We start from the raw sequence: 22,699 nt of genomic DNA, 5'->3' as shown, positions 1-22,699 counted from the left end.
CTTTATTTATGCTGGCTTATGTTGTGTTTAATAATGGACAAATAATCTATTATCCATATCTGGATAATAGTTATTTTGCCCATTACTGTACTGTATGTGTTTGGGGAGGGGGGGGAGGGGCGATGTATTGATTTAAATGTAGGCCATGTTTTATTTTTTTTATATACAAGAATGGTACCGCAAACCTGCGGGGACCTACAGGGACCACCCAAGGGCCTCAGACACCCATTGAAACAACCCGAGGGCCCCCAGAGCCCCGTGGGAACCACCCAAGGGCTCCCAGACACCGGTGGGGATGACCCAGGGACCCCAAGACACCCACGGGGACCACCTGTGGACACTATTGTGGCCCATGGGGACCACCTGGGGTCCCAGAGCCTAGCGGGGACCACCCGGAGGACCCCAGACACCCGTGGGTACCCCCCGGGGTGCACTTTGGGGCCTGAGGTCACCTGTCGGGACCACCGGGGACCCCCGCCGGCCTGGAGTATTAATCGTTTGTGTCAAATAATAAATAATGGTTTTATGCGAGGGGCACAGGGGGTTGGTGGTATATTTGTTGTGTATTAGATATTGTAATGTTTATTGGGGGCCTAGGAGGTGGGTAGTGGGGCTGTTGTATTTTGTTTTAATGTGGGTAGCGGAGGTGGGTGAAGGGAGTAGTAGCCCCAATGATGTGTGTTTAGGCCTTGCGGGTGGGTAGCGGGAGGGGTTAACCCCTTCATTACCTTGAGGGGGCGGCCCCTAGCCTTGACAAAGCACTCACGAAACGTACGTCAGCATGTTGCGAAGTCCATCACCAATGACGTCACTTAGAAATATTGTGTGGATAGGCGCTATTTCGTTCTAGCTTTCTGATTTTAAATCTTTATATTTATTACAGTAGCAGCCATAGCGGTAGACAGTGCAATACTAATTGTTAAGAGTTGACCGCTACAAACTGCTACCACAGCTGAGACAATGATATATATACTTACGGCGGCTAGACCCCATGGAACCACGCCACGAGCAGCAAACTCAGCAGTGACGGACAAAACCGCCACGAGCAGCAAACTCAGCAGTGACTGTTTGATTAACACATATGCTCATGAATACTCAGAAGGTGGCGAGGATTATGGCCGTATATATTTTGGTGGAGCAGGGTATCAAGATATAGATACCTGCACCACCAATATAATGCTCTGTTATTTAGAGTCATCAATTGCTACTTTGATAACTATGCCCTATTCTGACAAATAGGTTTGGAGTTAATACATACTCACAATTCTAGCTATCTCTGCCTACATGGTGAACACTGGGCTGGATATTTATGAAATAGCATCCATGAATGGTTAACCCTTTAGACACTGAACGGGTGGATGTATCATTTCATGGATATAGCACTGTGATGTGGTCAATTCCTGGAATATAAACAAAAGAGGTGATTCCTAAAATAGGATCAGTCTTGAATAGGAGATGCCCTAAAAACAGACTTCAGTTTACATAGTGTAATTTCTACAAGTTACACTGTCAGGCATCAATGCAAACTGACATGGGTTTAGTTACAGAGATATAAATACAGTCTCTATGAATACAGTTATGCTACACACTAGTGAGGGAGGGAGTGTTCTTGAAGTTGACATACTTACACCTCTACACCACCCACCCATACCCTATATCCTGTAGGCAGGGCCGCCAACAGAAATCATGGGGCCCAGGACAAATAAAAGGAGCAGCCCCCCCCCCCAAACCCATAGCGCACCTACCGCGGAAAAATATTTTTTAGCGCGCAACTTTTACTTAACTGTTTTCTTATTGTGATACAGAAAAAAACATTACAATGCAACCTGCTTATTTTTATATTTTCAACAAAAGACAGATGACTGCCTGTCTGGGTGGGTGAGTGAGTGACTGGGTGGGTGAGTGACTGGGTGGGTGAGTGACTGGGTGAGTGAGTGACTGGGTGAGTGAGTGACTGCATGAGTAAGTGACTGCGTGAGTGAGTGACTGCGTGAGTGGGTGAGTGAGTGACTGGTTGAGTGAGTGAGTGACTGGTTGAGTGAGTGAGTGACTGGGTGAGTGAGTGAGTGACTGGGTGAGTGAGTGAGTGACTGGGTGAGTGAGTGACTGGGTGAGTGAGTGAGTGACTGGGTGAGTGAGTGACTGGGTGTCACGATGACACCAACTTTTATCAACATATTTATATTTCTGGGTACTTGATTGAACAGAACAAGTTGCAAAATAAATTGTGATTTATTTCCTTAATAGACAAACACACGACATCTGCAGAATACACTTGAAAACAACACTTACTGGAATAAGGGAATGAAAGAAATTGTCCTTTGAAACAAAAGAAATTGTGCTCTGCTTGCAAGCGCAAGAAATGCAGCCTTGGTTTTAAAAGTCCTGTGGTTATGTGGTTATTAACCCCTTCACTCCTGGACTGGTTGCTGCTGTACTGGAACAAAGTCTTGCATCTTTACATCATGGATTAAAATTCAGGAATCACACTGGGGATACCTGGGGGAGCCACAGTCATAGACTGCCCAAAGCTATCTTTAACATGTGGATCCAATCCCCTCGTGGGAACAAAAAACACCACGAATAGCCAAGTTACCCACAGTTCATAAGACCAGTCAAAAGGGCTGTCCGGTGGGCAGGGCGCATGGGTCAGGTTGACGCCCATGCCACTTAGCATACCTGGGCTACACCCATAACTTGGGGCCACTGTGTCTGGTTTCTGACTCAGAGGTGTCACTAGCCTGACATCTGCTGTGCATCAGTATGCCAGTATTGTATACATTATGGGTCTCAGGGTCTTTTCATAATTGACACTCTTTTAGACAGGGGGACTCTAAATCTGTGAGAGCCTTTTGAGGCTCCGTCATAAAAATAATTACAGCCCTTTGAGACTTAAAAAGAAAAAAATGCACACAATGAGCACCAGGGATTAGTAATGGTAAAATATTTATTAATAAAAAGTAACCGAGGGGATCCAACCCCACCTCAGTACATATGCGTTGCAGAACTAAGTTCGGTTACAGAGAACCCAAACCCTATGGTACTATATACTGACAGTATATAGACAGCTGATGAGAAATGAACTCAGTTCACAGTTCATAGGGGCAAAAACCAGTTCTTCTCATGGGATGGGATTAATCCTGCATATGTAAGATATTAAGCAGAAAGAACAAACATTGCGCAGTATATTAAAACAGACAATAATTATATTCTGAATGCTGGGTTCACTGAAATGCCTACTTACTAGAAGTAGCTAGATCGCATGCAGGGGAGAGAAACTGTGCTTTAAGCCTTCCTGGCCCCGGGAGCCTCTGGTATGGCACGAACCCCTCGTGGTGTCCTTAGCCTCCGTGGGTCTTGAAAAGCTGTCTCTTCAGGTCTTGTCTTTAGGAATCCTGCACCTTTTTCTCCGGTAAGAAACAAAGAGGGACAGGGGATTGCGCAGCACAAAATAACTTTTAATGACGCCTTCCTAAAACACAAATAAAATACTCACAAGAGAAGGTGAGTGTAAAAACAATAAAGAAGTGCCCGGCCCAGCACACACAGCAGCCGCCTCAGTCACTGAGAGTCCTTCCCGGTACCGCGTGTACCTCGCGTGTATCCGGTGCAGTTGGATGACGTCACCATCTTCAGTTTTGACTGGCAGCTGGAATGTCTGAGACAATGCTTCTTAGGCTCCTCCCTACGCGTTTCGTGACGGGGAATGTCACTTCGTCAGGGGATTGTGGAGCCTCATCAATCCCGTGTCAATTTTATAGCCGCAGGTTAACCCCTTATATGGAGGGACCACCTGAGACTAATTGAATGCAAAATGTTCCTAATGTCCTGGTAATTGTAACCAGCGGGGTTTATAAGGAAGCATCTTGAAATGAAAGCACTTTGAAATAAAAGCACCTTAAAATGACCCATGCATCATTGGAAATGTACATAAATCACATAAAAAACATATAGATTAAACTGGATAAGAGCAATGGATTATGAGTATAATGTGAATTGTCATAGGTGACAAATTACAAAAATGAAGCTAGGTCAAAATCAATATTTAACCCTTTAGGTTGGAGTGTTTGTAGAGTATAGATCCAGAAGGTTTCTTGTTGGGAAACTCTCTGCAATCTATCTCCTCCTCTTACACCCACCTTTGGGCAGTCTATGCCGATACATGTGAGCCCCTCAGGGGACATGTTGTGGTGTGTTTTGAAATGGTTGGACACACTATGTGTCTCCAAACCTTTCTTGATGTTGTACACATGTTCGGCAAATCTCCTTTTTAGTGGTCTCCCTGTTCTTCCCACATATTGTAACTTACAGGGACATTCTAAGAGATAAACACAGAAATTGGATTTACAGTTAATGAATATGCGAATTTCAAAAATTTTACCGGTGATATTAGATCTGAATTCCTTGCACTTTGTTCCATAACTGCACCCAATTCATTTCTTACAGGGAAAATATCCCTTAAGGTCCTTAAGCCACATAGTGTCTCCAGGTCCCTGTTTTTTCTTGGGGCAACTGGGGGCCAATAAAGATTTTAAGTTCTGGGCCTTTCTATAAACAATTTGTGGTTTGTCAGGTAGTATGGATTGTAGGATGGGATCTCTTTGTAAGATACCCCAATGTTTGGTTAACACCCTAACAATATCTCTAGACCACAAATTGTTTATAGAAAGGCCCAGAACTTAAAATCTTTATTGGCCCCCAGTTGCCCCAAGAAAAAACAGGGACCTGGAGACACTATGTGGCTTAAGGACCTTAAGGGATATTTTCCCTGTAAGAAATGCATTGGGTGCAGTTATGGAACAAAGTGCAAGGAATTCAGATCTAATATCACCGGTAAAATTTTTGAAATTCGCACATTCATTAACTGTAAATCCAATTTCTGTGTTTATCTCTTAGAATGTCCCTGTAAGTTACAATATGTGGGAAGAACAGGGAGACCACTAAAAAGGAGATTTGCCGAACATGTGTACAACATCAAGAAAGGTTTGGAGACACATAGTGTGTCCAACCATTTCAAAACACACCACAACATGTCCCCTGAGGGGCTCACATGTATCGGCATAGACTGCCCAAAGGTGGGTGTAAGAGGAGGAGATAGATTGCAGAGAGTTTCCCAACAAGAAACCTTCTGGATCTATACTCTACAAACACTCCAACCTAAAGGGTTAAATATTGATTTTGACCTAGCTTCATTTTTGTAATTTGTCACCTATGACAATTCACATTATACTCATAATCCATTGCTCTTATCCAGTTTAATCTATATGTTTTTTATGTGATTTATGTACATTTCCAATGATGCATGGGTCATTTTAAGGTGCTTTTATTTCAAAGTGCTTTCATTTCAAGATGCTTCCTTATAAACCCCGCTGGTTACAATTACCAGGACATTAGGAACATTTGGCATTCAATTAGTCTCAGGTGGTCCCTCCATATAAGGGGTTAACCTGCGGCTATAAAATTGACACGGGATTGATGAGGCTCCACAATCTCCTGACGAAGTGACATTCCCCGTCACGAAACGCGTAGGGAGGAGCCTAAGAAGCATTGTCTCAGACATTCCAGCTGCCAGTCAAAACTGAAGACGGTGACGTCATCCAACTGCACCGGATACACGCGAGGTACACGCGGTACCGGGAAGGACTCTCAGTGACTGAGGCGGCTGCTGTGTGTGCTGGGCCGGGCACTTCTTTATTGTTTTTACACTCACCTTCTCTTGTGAATATTTTATTTGTGTTTTAGGAAGGCGTCATTAAAAGTTTTTTTGTGCTGCGCAATCCCCTGTCCCTCTTTGTTTCTTACCGGAGAAAAAGGTGCAGGATTCCTAAAGACAAGACCTGAAGAGACAGCTTTTCAAGACCCACGGAGGCTAAGGACACCACGAGGGGTTCGTGCCATACCAGAGGCTCCCGGGGCCAGGAAGGCTTAAAGCACAGTTTCTCTCCCCTGCATGCGATCTAGCTACTTCTAGTAAGTAGGCATTTCAGTGAACCCAGCATTCAGAATATAATTATTGTCTGTTTAAATATACTGCGCAATGTTTGTTCTTTCTGCTTAATATCTTACATATGCAGGATTAATCCCATCCCATGAGAAGAACTGGTTTTTGCCCCTATGAACTGTGAACTGAGTTCATTTCTCACCGGCCACTCAAGGTTGTAGAATTGGGACTATCATTCACTTCATCCATTCATTTTGGACTTTAATCACACTCACTTATGCGCCAGGTTTTGTATCTATTTTTGTATATATTTATTATGGTTTGAGACATATGAGATGTCTCAGTAGGTTACCAAGCTGCTTAGTCTTTTGTGCACTGCACTGTATTATTAGGTTTAGCGCTTGTCACAGTATATTTGTATTTATTATCTAGTATATAGACAGCTGTTTAACTATACTATAGTCTATTTAGATTCAGTTATCTTGAACACTGTCCTTTTATTATTTTTATTGTTCATTGTGTGTTATGCGGTTGATGAACTTAGTTTTACTAGGTAGTAGTAATCAACCATAGGGTTTGGGTTCTCTGTAACCGAACTTAGTTCTGCAACGCATATGTACTGAGGTGGGGTTGGATCCCCTCAGTTACTTTTTATTAATAAATATTTTACCATTACTAATCCCTGGTGCGCATTGTGTGAATTTTTTTCTTTTCATCCAAGGTGCCCCCCATTTTTGGGGGTCATCCTGCATTAGGAGCCTATTGGGGAGTCGCTCCGCACACATGCTGCAAGGGGATTTACATTTCCAACATACTACACATCTGCAGAATGAGTGCTGAATTTTCTACATTACCTCCCTTTGAGGCTTGGTCATACTGTAAAAATAGCCCCAGCTCATTCACCCATATCACAGCTGGATGTCGAAGTAATTCCTGCTTGGACTTACAAAAAAAAATACCTCCTGCCTTACATTTAAGATCTGCCATCATGTGTCGGTTAGAGGGTATGGCAATCAATGCATCTTGTCTTTTACCCTCGCAGACAGGGAATGGCCTGCAAATGAGGAATAAAAATGGCGGGGACAGGGCAACAACAGTAATGCATAGCAAATCAGGTATTAACCCTTTCCTCCCCATCACACTGGGTGGGTGGGTGAGTGAGTGACTGGGTGGGTGAGTGAGTGAGTGACTGGGTTGGTGGGTGGGTGAGTGAGTGACTGGGTGACTCGGTGAGTGGGTGAGTGACTGGGTGGGTGAGTGAGTGAGTGAGTGACTGGGTGGGTGAGTGAGTGGGTGGGTGAGTGAGTGACTGGGTGGGTGAGTGACTGGGTGGGTGAGTGACTGGGTGAGTGACTGGGTGACTCGGTGAGTGGGTGAGTGACTGGGTGGGTGAGTGAGTGAGTGAGTGACTGGGTGGGTGAGTGACTGGGTGAGTGAGTGAGTGACTGGGTGGGTGAGTGAGTGGGTGGGTGAGTGAGTGACTGGGTGGGTGAGTGAGTGACTGGGTGAGTGAGTGACTGGGTGGGTGAGTGAGTGACTGGGTGGGTGAGTGAGTGACTGGGTGGGTGAGTGACTGGTGGGTGAGTGAGTGACTGGGTGAGTGAGTGAGTGACTGGGTGGGTGAGTGACTGGGTGAGTGACTGGGTGGGTGAGTGAGTGACTGGGTGGGTTAGTGACTGGGTGGGTGAGTGATTGGGTGGGTGAGTGACTGGGTGAGTGAGTGACTGGGTGAGTGAGTGACTGGGTGGGTGAGTGACTGGGTGGGTGAGTGAGTGACTGGGTGGGTGAGTGAGTGACTGGGTGGGTGAGTGAGTGACTGGGTGGGTGAGTGACTGGGTGGGTGAGTGACTGGGTGAGTGAGTGACTGGGTGAGTGAGTGACTGGGTGAGTGACTGAGTGAGTGAGTGACTTGGTGAGTGAGTGACTGGGTGAGTGAGTGACTGGGTGAGTGAGTGACTGGGTGAGTGAGTGACTGGGTGAGTGAGTGACTGGGTGAGTGAGTGACTGGGTGAGTGAGTGACTGGGTGAGTGAGTGACTGGGTGAGTGAGTGACTGGGTGAGTGAGTGACTGGGTGAGTGAGTGACTGGGTGAGTGAGTGACTGGGTGGGTGAGTGACTGGGTGGGTGAGTGACTGGGTGGGTGAGTAACTGAGTGAGTGACTGGGTGAGTGAGTGACTGGGTGACTGGGTGAGTGAGTGACTGGGTGACTGGGTGAGTGAGTGACTTGGTGAGTGAGTGACTGGGTGAGTGAGTGACTGGGTGAGTGAGTGACTGGGTGGGTGAGTGACTGGGTGGGTGAGTGAGTGAGTGACTGGGTGGGTGAGTGACTGGGTGAGTGAGTGAGTGACTGGGTGGGTGAGTGAGTGACTGGGTGGGTGAGTGAGTGACTGGGTGAGTGACTGGGTGGGTGAGTGAGTGACTGGGTGGGTGAGTGACTGGTGGGTGAGTGAGTGACTGGGTGAGTGAGTGAGTGACTGGGTGGGTGAGTGACTGGGTGGGTGAGTGACTGGGTGGGTGAGTGAGTGACTGGGTGAGTGACTGGGTGGGTGAGTGAGTGAGTGACTGGGTGAGTGACTGGGTGGGTGAGTGACTGGGTGAGTGAGTGACTGGGTGGGTGAGTGACTTGGTGAGTGAGTGACTGGGTGAGTGAGTGACTGGGTGAGTGAGTGACTGGGTGAGTGAGTGACTGGGTGAGTGAGTGACTGGGTGAGTGAGTGACTGGGTGAGTGACTGGGTGAGTGAGTGACTGGGTGAGTGAGTGACTGGGTGAGTGAGTGACTGGGTGGGTGAGTGACTGGGTGGGTGAGTGACTGGGTGGGTGAGTAACTGAGTGAGTGACTGGGTGAGTGAGTGACTGGGTGACTGGGTGAGTGAGTGACTGGGTGACTGGGTGAGTGAGTGACTGGGTGAGTGAGTGACTGGGTGAGTGAGTGACTGGGTGAGTGAGTGACTGGGTGGGTGAGTGACTGGGTGGGTGAGTGAGTGAGTGACTGGGTGAGTGACTGGGTGAGTGAGTGAGTGACTGGGTGGGTGAGTGAGTGACTGGGTGGGTGAGTGAGTGACTGGGTGGGTGAGTGACTGGGTGGGTGAGTGAGTGACTGGGTGGGTGAGTGACTGGTGGGTGAGTGAGTGACTGGGTGAGTGAGTGAGTGACTGGGTGGGTGAGTGACTGGGTGGGTGAGTGACTGGGTGGGTGAGTGACTGGGTGGGTGAGTGAGTGAGTGACTGGGTGAGTGACTGGGTGGGTGAGTGAGTGAGTGACTGGGTGAGTGACTGGGTGGGTGAGTGACTGGGTGAGTGAGTGACTGGGTGAGTGAGTGACTGGGTGGGTGAGTGACTGGGTGGGTGGGTGAGTGACTGGGTGGGTGAGTGACTGGGTGGGTGAGTGACTGGGTGGGTGAGTGACTGGGTGGGTGAGTGAGTGACTGAGTGACTGGGTGAGTGAGTGACTTGGTGAGTGAGTGACTGGGTGAGTGAGTGACTGGGTGAGTGAGTGAGTGACTGGGTGAGTGAGTGAGTGACTGGGTGAGTGAGTGACTTTGTGAGTGAGTGAGTGACTTGGTGAGTGAGTGACTGGGTGAGTGAGTGACTGGGTGAGTGAGTGACTGGGTGAGTGAGTGAGTGACTGGGTGAGTGAGTGACTGGGTGAGTGAGTGACTGGGTGAGTGAGTGACTGGGTGGGTGAGTGACTGGGTGGGTGAGTGACTGGGTGGGTGAGTGACTGAGTGACTGAGTGACTGGGTGACTGAGTGAGTGACTGGGTGAGTGAGTGACTGGGTGGCTGGGTGAGTGAGTGACTGGGTGACTTGGTGAGTGAGTGACTGGGTGAGTGAGTGACTGGGTGACTGGGTGAGTGAGTGACTTGGTGAGTGAGTGAGTGACTGGGTGAGTGAGTGACCGGGTGAGTGAGTGAGTGACTTGGTGAGTGAGTGACTGGGTGAGTGAGTGACTGGGTGAGTGAGTGACTGGGTGAGTGAGTGACTGGGTGAGTGAGTGACTGGGTGAGTGAGTGACTGGGTGAGTGAGTGACTGGGTGAGTGAGTGACTGGGTGACTGGGTGAGTGAGTGACTGGGTGAGTGAGTGACTGGGTGAGTGAGTGACTGGGTGGGTGAGTGACTGGGTGGGTGAGTGACTGGGTGGGTGAGTGACTGGGTGGGTGAGTGACTGGGTGGGTGAGTGGGTGGGTGAGTGACTGGGTGGGTGACTGGTGGGTGAGTGACTGGGTGGGTGAGTGACTGGGTGGGTGAGTGACTGGGTGGGTGACTGGGTGGGTGGGTGACTGGGTGGGTGAGTGACTGGGTGGGTGGGTGAGTGACTGGGTGGGTGAGTGACTGGGTGGGTGAGTGAGTGACTGGGTGAGTGAGTGACTGGGTGAGTGAGTGAGTGACTGGGTGAGTGAGTGACTGGGTGAGTGAGTGACTGGGTGAGTGAGTGACTGGGTGAGTGACTGGGTGAGTGAGTGACTGGGTGAGTGAGTGACTGAGTGAGTGAGTGACTGGGTGGGTAGAAGGCCACTGTGGCAAAACTGTATTTCGGCCTCATATTACATCTATTACAGCAGGAGGGGGGCTCCATATGAGGGAGCATGGGGGGGACTCCGTGAGGGAGCAGGAGGGGGGCTCCGTGTGAGGGAGCAGGAGGGGGCTCCGTGTGAGGGAGCAGGAGGGGGGATCCGTGTGAGGGAGCAGGAGGGGGGATCCATGTGAGGGAGCAGGAGGGGGGATCCGTGTGAGGGAGCAGGAGGGGGGGGCTCCGTGTGAGGGAGCAGGAGGGGGGCTCTATGTGAGGGAGCAGGAGGGGGGCCCTGTGTGAAGGAGCAGGAGGGGGGGCTCTGTGTGAGGGACCAGGAGGGGGGGGGTCTGTTTGAGGGAGCAGGAGGGGGGCTCTGTGTGAGGGAGCAGGAGGGGGGCTCTGTGTGAGGGAGCAGGAGGGGGGCTCTGTGTGAGGGAGCAGGCTCTGTGTGAGGGAGCAGGAGGTGGGGGGTCTGTTTGAGGGAGCAGGAGGGGGGCTCTGTGTGAGGGAGCAGGAGGGGGGCTCTGTGTGAGGGAGCAGGAGGGGGGCTCCGTGTGAGGGAGCAGGAGGGGGGCTCTGTGTGAGGGAGCAGGAGGGGGGCTCTGTGTGAGGGAGCAGGAGGGGGGGCTCTGTGTGAGGGAGCAGGAGGGGGACTCTGTGTGAGGGAGCAGGAGGGGGGCTCTGTGTGAGGGAGCAGGAGGGGGGCTCTATGTGAGGGAGCAGGAGGGGGGCCCTGTGTGAAGGAGCAGGAGGGGGGGCTCTGTGTGAGGGACCAGGAGGGGGGGCTCTGTGTGAGGGAGCAGGAGGGGGGCTCTGTGTGAGGAAGCAGGAGGGGGGCTCTGTGTGAGGGAGCAGGCTCTGTGTGAGGGACCAGGAGGTGGGGGGTCTGTGTGAGGGAGCAGGACGGGGGCTCTGTGTGAGGGAGCAGGAGGGGGGCTCTGTGTGAGAAAGCAGGAGGGGGGCTCTGTGTGAGGGAGCAGGAGGGGGGGCTCCGTGTGAGGGAGCAGGAGGGGGGCTCTGTGTGAGGGAGCAGGAGGGGGGGCTCTGTGTGAGGGAGCAGGAGGGGGGGCTCTGTGTGAGGGAGCAGGAGGGGGGCTCTGTGTGAGGGAGCAGGAGGGAGGCTCTATGTGAGGGAGCAGGAGGGGGGCCCTGTGTGAGGGAGCAGGAGGGGGGGCTCTGTGTGAGGGACCAGGAGGGGGGGCTCTGTGTGAGGGAGCAGGAGGGGTGGGGCTCTGTGTGAGGGACCAGGAGGGGGGGCTCTGTGTGAGGGAGCAGGAGGGGGGCTCTGTGTGAGGGAGCAGGGGGGGCTGCGTGAGGGAGCAGGAGGGGGGGCTCTGTGTGAGGGAGCAGGAGGGGGGCTCTGTGTGAGGGAGCAGGAGGGGAGGGCTCTGTGTGAGGGAGCAGGAAGGGGGCTCTGTGTGAGGGAGGAGGAGGGGGGCTCTGTGTGAGGGAGCAGGAGGGGGGGCTCTGTGTGAGGGAGCAGGAGGGGGGCTCTGTGTGAGGGAGCAGGAGGGGGGCTCTGTGTGAGGGAGCAGGAGGGGGGTTCTGTGTGAGGGAGCAGGAGGGGGGCTCTGTGTGAGGGAGCAATTGGGGGGGCTCTGTGTGAGGGAGCAGGAGGGGGGGCTCTGTGTGAGGGAGCAGGAGGGGGGGCTCTGTGTGAGGGAGCAGGAGGGAGGGCTCTGTGTGAGGGAGCAGGAGGGGGGGCTCTGTGTGAGGGAGCAGGAGGGGGGGGGCTCTGTGTGAGGGAGCAGGAGGGGGGGCTCTGTGTGAGGGAGCAGGAGGGGGGGCTCTGTGTGAGGGAGCAGGAGGGGAGGGCTCTGTGTGAGGGAGCAGGAAGGGGGCCCTGTGTGAGGGAGGAGGGGAGGGCTCGGTGTGAGGGAGTAGGAAGGGGGGCCCTGTGTGAGGGAGTAGGAAGGGGGCCCTGTGTGAGGGAGCAGGAGGCTCTCGCTCATGGGCGCTTGCTGAGACAGATTAAATTTACTTTGACGTGCACGAGGGGTCACACGACCTCCTCAGCCAATCAACGCAAGGCACTGTTTAGGCCAAGGCCCCTCCCCCCCTGCCGTGCGCACGGCCCTATTATAGAAGGGCTGACTAACTACGGCCAAGTATAAGTGCCGCGCCCACGCACGGCGGAGCACGCGCGGCCACTATATAAGGCCTAGGACATAGTAAAATCAGTGTCGCTGAGGCGGGCTGAGCCGCGCTTAACAGATGCACAAAGCCCCTGCATCTGTAATCAGTGCGGCTATAGTTTCTCCCTCCGCATGCGTGCTGATGCGTGCGGAGGCTGAGAAAATCAGAAGAGACAGGTAAGTTTGAAATTTTGTCGCTTGGGGGAGCGGAGGAGCGGTCACGTGACCACTCCCATCCAATGGGGCTGCAGCTGGCATTTCAACTACTGTGTCGGTGTTCATAGCAGAGCCACCAGACAGAGTAGAGGCAGCACAGAGAGGTACACAACACACACACACACACACACACACACACACACACACACACACACACACACACACACACACACACACACACACACGTTCCCCAGTGGCACACAAACACACAGACCACTTCAAAGTGACACACACAGTTACCCAATCACACACACATTGACAGCTACGAAGTAACACACACACACACACACACACACAGTGATACACGCCTCCCAAGCGCGCTTGCTGTCTCCTCTGCCAGGACAGCAAAAAGCTCCTGGTAGAGCGAGCAGCAGCAAGCAAGAGCGAGCAGCAGCACCAAAGTATGTACAGGCATACCCCACATTAACATACGCAATGGGACCGGAGCATGTATGTAAAGCGAAAATGTACTTAAAGTGAAGCACTACCTTTCTCCCACTTATCGATGCATGTACTGTGCTGCAATCGTCATATACGTGCATCACTGATGTAAATAACGCATGTGTAACAGGCTCTATAGTCTCCCCGCTTGCGCACAGCTTCGGTACAGGTAGGAAGCCGGTATTGCTATTCAGGACGTGCTGACAGGCGCATGCGTGAGCTGCCGTTTGCCTATTGAGCGAGATGTACTTACTCGCGAGTGTACTTAAAGTGAGTGTCCTTAAACCGAGGTATGCCTGTACTATGTCCCAGGCCTAACAGCCCTTAGTTGTATTACAGCCTCAGGCGGGGTTGCCACCACTCCGGGTTTCACCCGGAGACTTCGGGTTTTGACCAGATGTCTCCGGGCTACGGGTTTACCCTGTAAACCTCCGGGTGGTGAGGGCAGTCCGCTGACGTCACTACTCATGACATGCTGTGTACTGCCTTTGCGGACAGTCTGGCAATCCGCCACACAAGCACTCAGCTGATATTAGCGGAACCCCGAGCCTCTGATCACTAGCTACGAGTGCAGCACTCAGCTGTTAGGAGGGGAAATCCCTCACCTGGTGCTTCTCCTTGCTCGCATTCAGCTGTAAGTAGGGGAAATCCCTTACCCAGTGCTTCTCCCCTACCCGGGGCTTCTCCCTGCTCGCACTCAGCTGTTAGCAGGGAAATCCCTTACCCGCACGTCTCCTTTCCTGCACGGACAGCTACTAGTGCAGGGAGCGCTGAGAAATACTTCCCACCCCACCTGTCTGACCTCTAGGTACCTAAGCAAAGTCTGAGGCAAGTATACTACCAGGACTGTGCTGCTGCAGAGTTACTAACCTCCATTCTATCAGGGAATACCTACCCTCCCTATCCTGGCTGTCCACTGTTTATCCCATGCTCTGCAACTGCATCAGCCAGTTTTTACATTCAGCCCTTGCTCACTTGAATCTATAAAGACTATCTGGAATTTATATATGACTCCAAAATGCCCCCTCTTTCTATAGATGCAGGGACACTTAAGAGACCTAATATTCACATTTGCATTGTAGTTAAATTACAATGCAGTCTGAACAATACCTTGACTGCCCAATTTAATTTACAGGGCAATGTGAACAATATTGTATTGATTGCTGCTAATAACAGCACTAATATTGTTCCACTTTGAGTGACAGTAGACTATACCTCCATTGTTATATGCCCCATGCGTTTTTAACAATATGCCCCATTATTTTTATGTTGTTAGAAATAAAAATTATTTGAACCATATCACTAATACACTAATACACTATCATAGAGGTTACCTCGAGGTTTTATTATTACACTGTTCACAACAGTATTTCAAGTGCATTTCTGAGTCTCAAGATTGATACCAATTCCGAACAAATTAGATCTGAGAGTGCATTTAATTGGGGTTTCTATACTTTCCCTGTCTTTGGGGAAAGAGACCTCTTTTATGCTATTGCCACTACCCTAGTGCACCCAGACTAATATCTAAGACTAAGAGTGAGCGGGTGGTCTTTTGTGTTTATACCCTCCGTGTGGTGGCAACGTCTTCCGGCATCTTTCCCTGCAACCACTGCGTCAAATGATGCCGCGTTGCCATGGCAACAGGAACGGCACGTGACGGAACAGAATCACGTGACGCAAGACGCATAACATGACGCTACTTTACGTCACAAAGTCATGCGGCACCACGTTGTCATGGCAACTTGACGCCGCGTGACGTTGTGACGCGCGCAGCCATATTGAAGTGACTTGCAGGGGGAGATGCCGGGAGGACGCCAGTGGTAAGTGCTCTATTTAAGAGAAAAAAAATCTACGGGTTGGCCTTCAGACGAAGGTGGCAACCCTTCAGGGGTTATGTCATATCCAGGTTACCTCCTTCATATCAACATTGGCCAAAAGGGAGGAACTGAAGCAGCTTTAATGATATATATTAAGGACCAGGAGGAGTATACACATCTACATGCAGCAGAAACTATCTTTCCCTAGCACAGTGCCTGGGAAATGTTACTGTCTTGTTTCTAATCTGCACAGTATGTGACGCGTGATCCGTTTTGATGTCTAAAAACTACAACTCCCATGATCCCCTTAGTGTGAGCATGCGCAGTAGGACACAGAGCTGTGACCTGGATGTAGTCAGTGTCTCCACTTCCGGGAAAGAGAAGATGAAGAAATAAAGTGGTGCAGGAAGCACACAGGAGCCTTTTCTGTAAGTAACTTACTTTGTATTCAAAGCATCAGAGCAGGTATATGCAAACACGTGGCGTTTCAGGACAGACACGTCCTCTCCTCAGACCATACACCTTACTGCAATAGTGACACTAACAAGTATATATACCCCTAGGGGTTACACAATCCCCTCATACCCAGCACCTGTGTTTACAGCCACTGCAGCCCCAGTACTTCCTGGTTGATGTCTGACGTTATTGAGCTTCATATGACGCTGATGACATCATGTCGCCTAGCAACCAGGAAAACCAATAACAAAATAGAGTCACACAGGGACAGCTCAGCACACTTACTGAACTGTGGAGAAGTCAAATGGCATAAGTTACACTTAAGTAACAGTAAATTGAAGCAGTATGTGTGCACTATATTGGGGCCATAAAGGATATTTAATGACTATAAATTAGTCTGAAGAACTGGGAGCTGCCATGCTGATATTTTCTTAGATAATTTTTCTGCCAAAAACGAAGGGGTTAAAGCTGAAAAGGAGCAAGTTAAAAGATGATTCAATGTTATGAGCTTCAGTCAAAAGCAGCATTATTACACACTTATCTGGGCATACGATAACTAGGCAAACTACAAATTATTAGGGATATATAAATTAAGATAACTCCTATTATAAATAGTGTAGGCACATAGGCTAGATCATAAGTGTTATCTAGTAGCTTATTAATAATAATTGTTATTTGACGCCGCGTTGCCATGGCGACGCGTCGCCAAAGAGGGCAGGTGAGTTTCAGAGGCCTCCACCGGTAGTTAAACAACGCGGGGCCTTTGAAACCTGTCACGCCCCCAGTTTGCGCACCGCTGGGCTAGATTATAAGTGTTATCTAGTAGCTTATTAATAATAATTGAGTAGACTTAAGTAGGATAAACAGAATAGTTGAATCCATAGCAGTCGTGGGCCAGAGATTTAAACCTGTGTCTATGGTATATCGATCATTATTATTGCCAATATGCTCCTAGATATAACTATATAGATTATATTGAGATACACTTTCACCCCTAGGTGACTGCTCTGTGATTAAAACATACCACACGTGTAAACCCGATGGTCTGAGATACTAATATCAGCTGCAATTTGGAAAGTCAGGATATGTTTATACAAGGTATTATACCTATTTAATCTGACTGATACATATCTGCCACAAAAATACAGGGATTTTTAATAATGTATATGTGTTTTTAATATCTATGTAGAATTAATAAAATTTTATTATTTTTGATTTCCTCGGTGATTCTGGGAACTTGTCAGACTTGCAGTATTTTACTGCAGGACCATTTATGTCCACTAAATGTGATATGATATGTATGACATGTGAATGCTATATATAAGGGGATTCTTTTTCTGATCAATCTTTTGATCAACACCGATATCTCTGGTATATCCACCCGCATATATCTGGATTAATAGTAGAGGCTGAACTTACCCCAGGAACCATTTTAGTTCAAATCACAATAGTTGACATTAAGGTATAACTTTGGTTGCTGTCACCTACACTACTTTACCTAGTTTACTGGACAGCTAATGCCAAATCTATATTCTCCAGACTATTACTCTGTGACAATTACCATCACTTATTGTCTTTCCAAATCCCTGCAAAACCTCCTGAAACTTCAGAAGAAACAGAAATATTCATTTTATTTATCCCCCAAACAGCTTGTCAAATTATTTCCCCTATATCCCCTCAAGAGACACGCTTACCGCTGGCATGCTGAGGCTCAGGGAAAGCGGGTGCTTTCCCTGGCCTTGCGGTTGCTTACCGCAAGCGCTCTCAGCAGGCCGTCAGGAGGCGGGCGCGTCACTGGCCGGGGGCGGGCGCGTCACTGGCCGGGGGCGGGCGCGTCACTGGCCGGGGGCGGGCCAGTGACGTCACGGAGCTGGTTCGCCCTCATTGGGCGGACCGCTCACGGGACCAGCCTGTCTCACCGGCAAGCGGGGAATTTTAAATTCCCCTAAGACCTGCGCTTCCGCAAGCGTGTGGAAGCGCAGGTGAGCCCCTACTAAAGCCGCTCTAATTGCTCCTACTGTGTTTCTATTGCTGTTTGTGTTCTGTATCCCCTTCCTCCCACACCCTTTATTTGCCTCGCTGGTACTGATCTGCAGGGGGTTATTTTTCCTTATCCACTTTGCCTCCTCTGTTTACCAAACACTAGATTCACTAAAGTGCAATAGCCTCAATTGCACTTTAGCAGCCACTCAAGTAAATGGCAATGAGAATGTGATCACAGCAGCTCTTTGCACCTCTCCCCTCTCTGCTAACAGCCGTATTCAGCACCATTGCTGCCCGTATGTAGCCTTAGGCCTGGGACATGGTGCAGGGAGCGGCGCTGGGCAGCGCTGACGCTCATGCTCCTGCTCCTGCTCAAGCAGGAGATTTTTCTTGTCCCTGCATGAGCGTCAGCGAGCGCGCTTTTGTGCCGGGTGGGAGGCTTTCGGGAGGCGGGGCTAGCACGCCACGTCACGGCGCCGACGTCACGGACTGCCATTGGCTTCTGGCAGTCACGTGACCGGCCCTGCGCTTGCATGAGCGGCAAAATTTAAACTTGCCTGTCTCCTCCATTTCCACACGCCTGCGGAAGCCCCGTCTAAAGCCGCACTGATTGGGATAATGTTACCCCTCAGCGCGCCTCAGTACGGTCTTTTTGACCATGTCCGAGGCCTTAGGCTACGGCCCCAGTGGTCACTGCTGCACGCACGTCTGACTGCCTGGCGGCGCCTGCACTGGTAAAATCCGCGATTGGTGGTCTATGTGGAGCGATGGGATACGCAGTGGGCGGGGGGGAGTTTCAAGCCCAAACCGCCATTGTTACCTCATTACACTGTGGCTCAAGGCTTTTTCTATAGTCCAGTTTCCAAATCAGCCCAGGGCATGTTATAAGCTCAGGTTGCTAATGGAACACATTCCTGCTACATCACCTTGTTACATCAACCCCACTTTCAGTTTCTGTTTAGTTCCACCGGAAGAAAACTCACCTTTGTGTCACTTGTGTCATCTTGTCAGAGACTTTTTAATTACAACAGTGTTTTTATTTAATTTTTAAGTAATATGAAAGTAGTCACTGGTGTGGCCTGTGGCTCCCATTCCAATCAAACTGTGGGTACATAGAAATGACATTATTAACAACTTGTATCTTTTTTCAGCTCTTCCATTATAAAATAGACATTACTTTGAGAACTCACTAACTGTCCCAATTTTAGATTTGTAAATTGCGCGAGAAACGAGGAAGAACAGAACCTTGTGGTGTTCCAGTACCACAGGAAAATCTCCTACAGAACCTGCACAGACCTCCCCCCACACACAGAGCTCCTGGTCTGGTATGGAGATGAATATGGGAAAGAGCTTGGTATCAAGAGGGTACGCTGTGGAAAAGTAACGCGCCAGCACAAGGTAATCAGGAATGTGTATTATGTGGTTTTTACATCTCTATTGTCTTATTACTGATGTTAAATAGCAAATAGTGATAGATCTGCATACACCATTACGGGTCAACTAGAACTTAATATCACTAAACCTGACTTGCGTCAAATGTTCAGATACATCAAGCTACGGTAACCAAAAATGCCATGTCACCCCCCCATAAAAAAGCGCCTTATTATCGTGCAATGAATCAGCGTTGCAGCGCCAAAAATAAAGTACTTTATATCGGACCCGTTAAAAGCATCAATATATAATCCGATACAAAACAGGCATAATATCACATTTTCACGTAAAAAGTGCCATACATCAAGTTCCGATAGTTATCGGAACGGGATGAACGGCAGAAATACCGCAAATATTTTATCACCTACTCCAGGCTGGCGTTAGCCCTGTCTTTCCTATGTATATAATGGCCAATATAATGCTCATTATATACATAGTAGTACTAGTAGAGAAACAGAACCCCAGCGGAGAGCACTCAACAGTGCACAATATACAGTGAGGGAGGTTGTGTGGGATGAAATGTGTATAGTGAGTTGATTAAAATACCATTTATTAGAGTCTTAACTCAATTAAAATAAAACGGACGCTAAGTACCAGGGTGATAGGTGCTAGTAGGCCAAAAAAGCGCAGCGAAAGTAAAAAACACCAGAACTCAAGTGTAAAGTGTTGGCTGTTACCCTTGATGATATGTGCAGGGTAAAGTCAGATGTTTTAAACAACCACAGGTGTCTGTGTATATAGTAGGTAAATCACAGATACAGCCACCTGTGTTAATCAAGTGTCTAGCTTAAAGGTAATGGTGACTGGTGTTATATGTACCAGATCGTTATATACTCAGGTAAGTAGACCAGGTGAGTACACACCACAATAGGTTAATGCAGGGACCGTCATCAATTACCAGTGTTAGAGGTAATCCATATAAGCAGGTCTCTGCTTGAGTCCCTAGATGTGTAAGATCACACACACTAACTGAAACAGTTAGTGTGTGTGATCTTACACAGATATGGTGCTTTGATATAGTAGCACCATCTAGGGACTCAAGCAGCGACCTGCTTATATGGATTACCTCTAACACTGGTAATTGATGACGGTCCCTGCATTAACCTATTGTGGTGTGTACTCACCTGGTCTACTTACCTGAGTATATAACGATCTGGTACATATAACACCAGTCACCATTACCTTTAAGCTAGACACTTGATTAACACAGGTGGCTGTATCTGTGATTTACCTACTATATACACAGACACCTGTGGTTGTTTAAAACATCTGATTTTACCCTGCACATATCATCAAGGGTAACAGCCAACACTTTACACTTGAGTTCTGGTGTTTTTTTACTTTCGCTGCGCTTTTTTGGCCTACTAGCACCTATCACCCTGGTACTTAGCGTCCGTTTTATTTTAATTGAGTTAAGACTCTAATAAATGGTATTTTAATCAACTCACTATACACATTTCATCCCACACAACCTCCCTCACTGTATATTGTGCACTGTTGAGTGCTCTCCGCTGGGGTTCTGTTTATCTACTGGTACTAGTTCATATCCACCCCTGATTGTAGCACCACAGATTTTACTTTTCCAGCAGTTGCGAGGGTATATTCCTTCCCTTCCCCCTCCCCAGCCTTTCCCTGAGTTCGTTCATTATATACATAGGCAAGATAAGCTAAACCAACATGGAATAGATGATAAAATAGTTATTAAAATACATTACAGTACATATTAACCCCTTAGTAGTCCACGTGTTAACTAGTCATCTGTTTCCATGACTAGCTGACCACACGGGATAATATACACATTACACTACACGAAGTACCCCCATTTGCCACCTTAGTGGCTAGTAAACAATGGTTAGTTCTTGGCTTGTCCCGCAGACATAAACAAAACAGTACGGATCAGATACATCAAATTCTGTTAAAGTGGAGTTAATATCGCACCCTGGGAAATAAACTAACGGGTGTTATTACCACAATTTTTTTTTTTTTCAAATTTTTTTATTGGGTAGTTACATGAATATAGACATACATGTGGTTATTTTACATCCCAATGCAATACAACATTTTCTAACTTTTCTGGAAGGTGGGCATATTGAAATGCCCAGAAAATGGGGTCTCCCGAGGGGGGGGAGACTATAGCTAGTAAAAGAAGAGAAGAGGGAAAGAGGGGGGGGAGGGGTGAGAGGTTGGTGGGCTTTTGCCCCAGGCGATCGGCCCTCAGCTTGTTATTTTTGACTTTTCCCGTGACAGTTGTCTGTCATTAGTTTGGGATGTTAGCGTGTTGGAGGATGGTATTGTCCTGTAGCGTCAACCAAGGTTCCCAAATCTCATAAAATGGGTTAGATCTCTGTTTTAGAAAGGCTGTGAGCTTCTCCATCTGCATCACCTCGTTAATTCTTTTTTTAATCATTCCCTTAGAGGGGGGGCAAACCTTCTTCCACGAGGCCGCAACTTCACATCTAGCCGCTGTTAGAATAAAGGAGACTAATTTCCTTACTGGTCGGCCGATTTCCTCGATCGGTCTTCCCAGCAGGTAGGTCAGTGGTTCAATAGGGAGCTCGAGGGTTGTAACCTCTTTTATTACATTTTGGACCATAGTCCAGTATTTCTTAATTTCTGGACACAGCCACCAAATGTGTGCCATGTCCCCCTTTTGACCACAGCCTCACCAACAAAGATCTGATGCCAGTGGGTAGATTTTGTGTAGTCTCACCGGAGTGAGGTACCAGTTGAAGAGTATCTTATAGATGTTCTCATTATGGTTGTGCTTATGGATGTTGCGGAGGCTACCTCCCATATTTCTTTCCAGTCTTCCTTCTCAATGGGCGTGTTTAAGTCAGCAGCCCACTTCAGCATATAGTCATGCTCCGTTGGGGTTTCCTTGGGCCCTAGCATCGAGTAGATTTTTGATATGAGTCCCCTCTGGTCTGAGTCTGGTTTACATAGGCTCTCAAAGTGGGTATGCGATGGGAACTCTGGGTTCGGGGACAGTTTTTGGACAAAGTGTCTGATTTGGAGGTATTTAAATACATCCAGCTCCTGGGTCTTATGTCTGGCGCGCAGATCCTGAAAACTTAGGAGGCTCCCTAGGGATAGGACATCAGACACTATTTTGATCCCTTTCTTCTTTAATTGGTCGTAATGTCTCGATCTACAGCCCGGTGGGAAAGTGGGGTTGTCAGTGAATGGCGTTAGTTGTGTGCCAGGAGTCGAGAGTTTGTACTTGAGCTTAGTCTTCAGCCAGACCCCCCAGGTATGTCTAGTTGTTCTTAATTTGAATTTTTGTCGGGGCATGTCCTCTCTGTTCATACTCCAAAGGCAGGCCGGCAGAGAAGGCACCTCAGAATAGTGTGTTTCTATTTTAAGCCAGCACCGCAAATTTGGCTCCGAATTCCACAATGCTGCTTGTTTTAGTTGAGCGGCCTGGTAATATTTGTTGATGTCAGGAACTCCCATGCCCCCTCTCCCTCGTGGTGACAATAGCACTGATCTGGCTACTCTGGGTCTTTTTCCTTGCCAGATAAAATGGAGTATCCTGTTTTGGATATTTTTAATTTCTGAGCCGGGGACATGGATCGGTAGAGTCTGAAAATAGTATAACAGTCTAGGAAGAATATTCATTTTAACGGATATCATTCTACCGATCCATGATATCTGGTAGTCTTCCCATTTGCTCAAATCCTTTTTGATTTTGTCAAAGAGAGCTGGGTAGTTGTGCCGATATAGTGATTGGTAGTCCTTCGATACATTCACTCCCAGGTATTTGAT

General features: G+C 48.6%; 3 protein-coding genes across 4 annotated transcripts in view; all 3 read left to right on the top strand.

Moving 5' to 3' along the window:
* LOC142466795 (uncharacterized) overlaps window positions 1-22,699 on the top strand; it is a 394,879-nt gene that overhangs the window by 266,050 nt on the left and 106,130 nt on the right. The gene's annotated exons all lie outside the window — the stretch shown is intronic.
* The window catches only part of LOC142466797 (uncharacterized), a 369,751-nt gene that overhangs the window by 338,947 nt on the left and 8,105 nt on the right, over window positions 1-22,699 (top strand). The window contains exons 1-2 of one of the 2 annotated variants that reach the window (XM_075572234.1): window positions 16,429-16,618; window positions 18,712-18,901. The gene's annotated coding sequence lies outside the window, so the exon portion shown is untranslated. Of the gene's footprint in view, window positions 1-16,428; window positions 16,619-18,711; window positions 18,902-22,699 lie in introns of those variants that run through there. The other variant, XM_075572233.1, reaches the window with a different exon arrangement.
* LOC142466788 (uncharacterized) overlaps window positions 15,375-22,699 on the top strand; it is a 62,542-nt gene continuing 55,217 nt past the window's right edge. Inside the window, exon 1 of the mRNA XM_075572206.1 lies at window positions 15,375-15,492. The gene's annotated coding sequence lies outside the window, so the exon portion shown is untranslated. The remainder of the gene's footprint in view (window positions 15,493-22,699) is intronic.

The sequence above is a fragment of the Ascaphus truei genome, chromosome 15 (assembly GCF_040206685.1).
Source record: "Ascaphus truei isolate aAscTru1 chromosome 15, aAscTru1.hap1, whole genome shotgun sequence".
Taxonomy (NCBI): domain Eukaryota; kingdom Metazoa; phylum Chordata; class Amphibia; order Anura; family Ascaphidae; genus Ascaphus; species Ascaphus truei.
The sequence above is the reverse complement of the archived record's forward strand: the minus strand, read 5'-3'. Positions and strand labels throughout refer to the sequence as shown.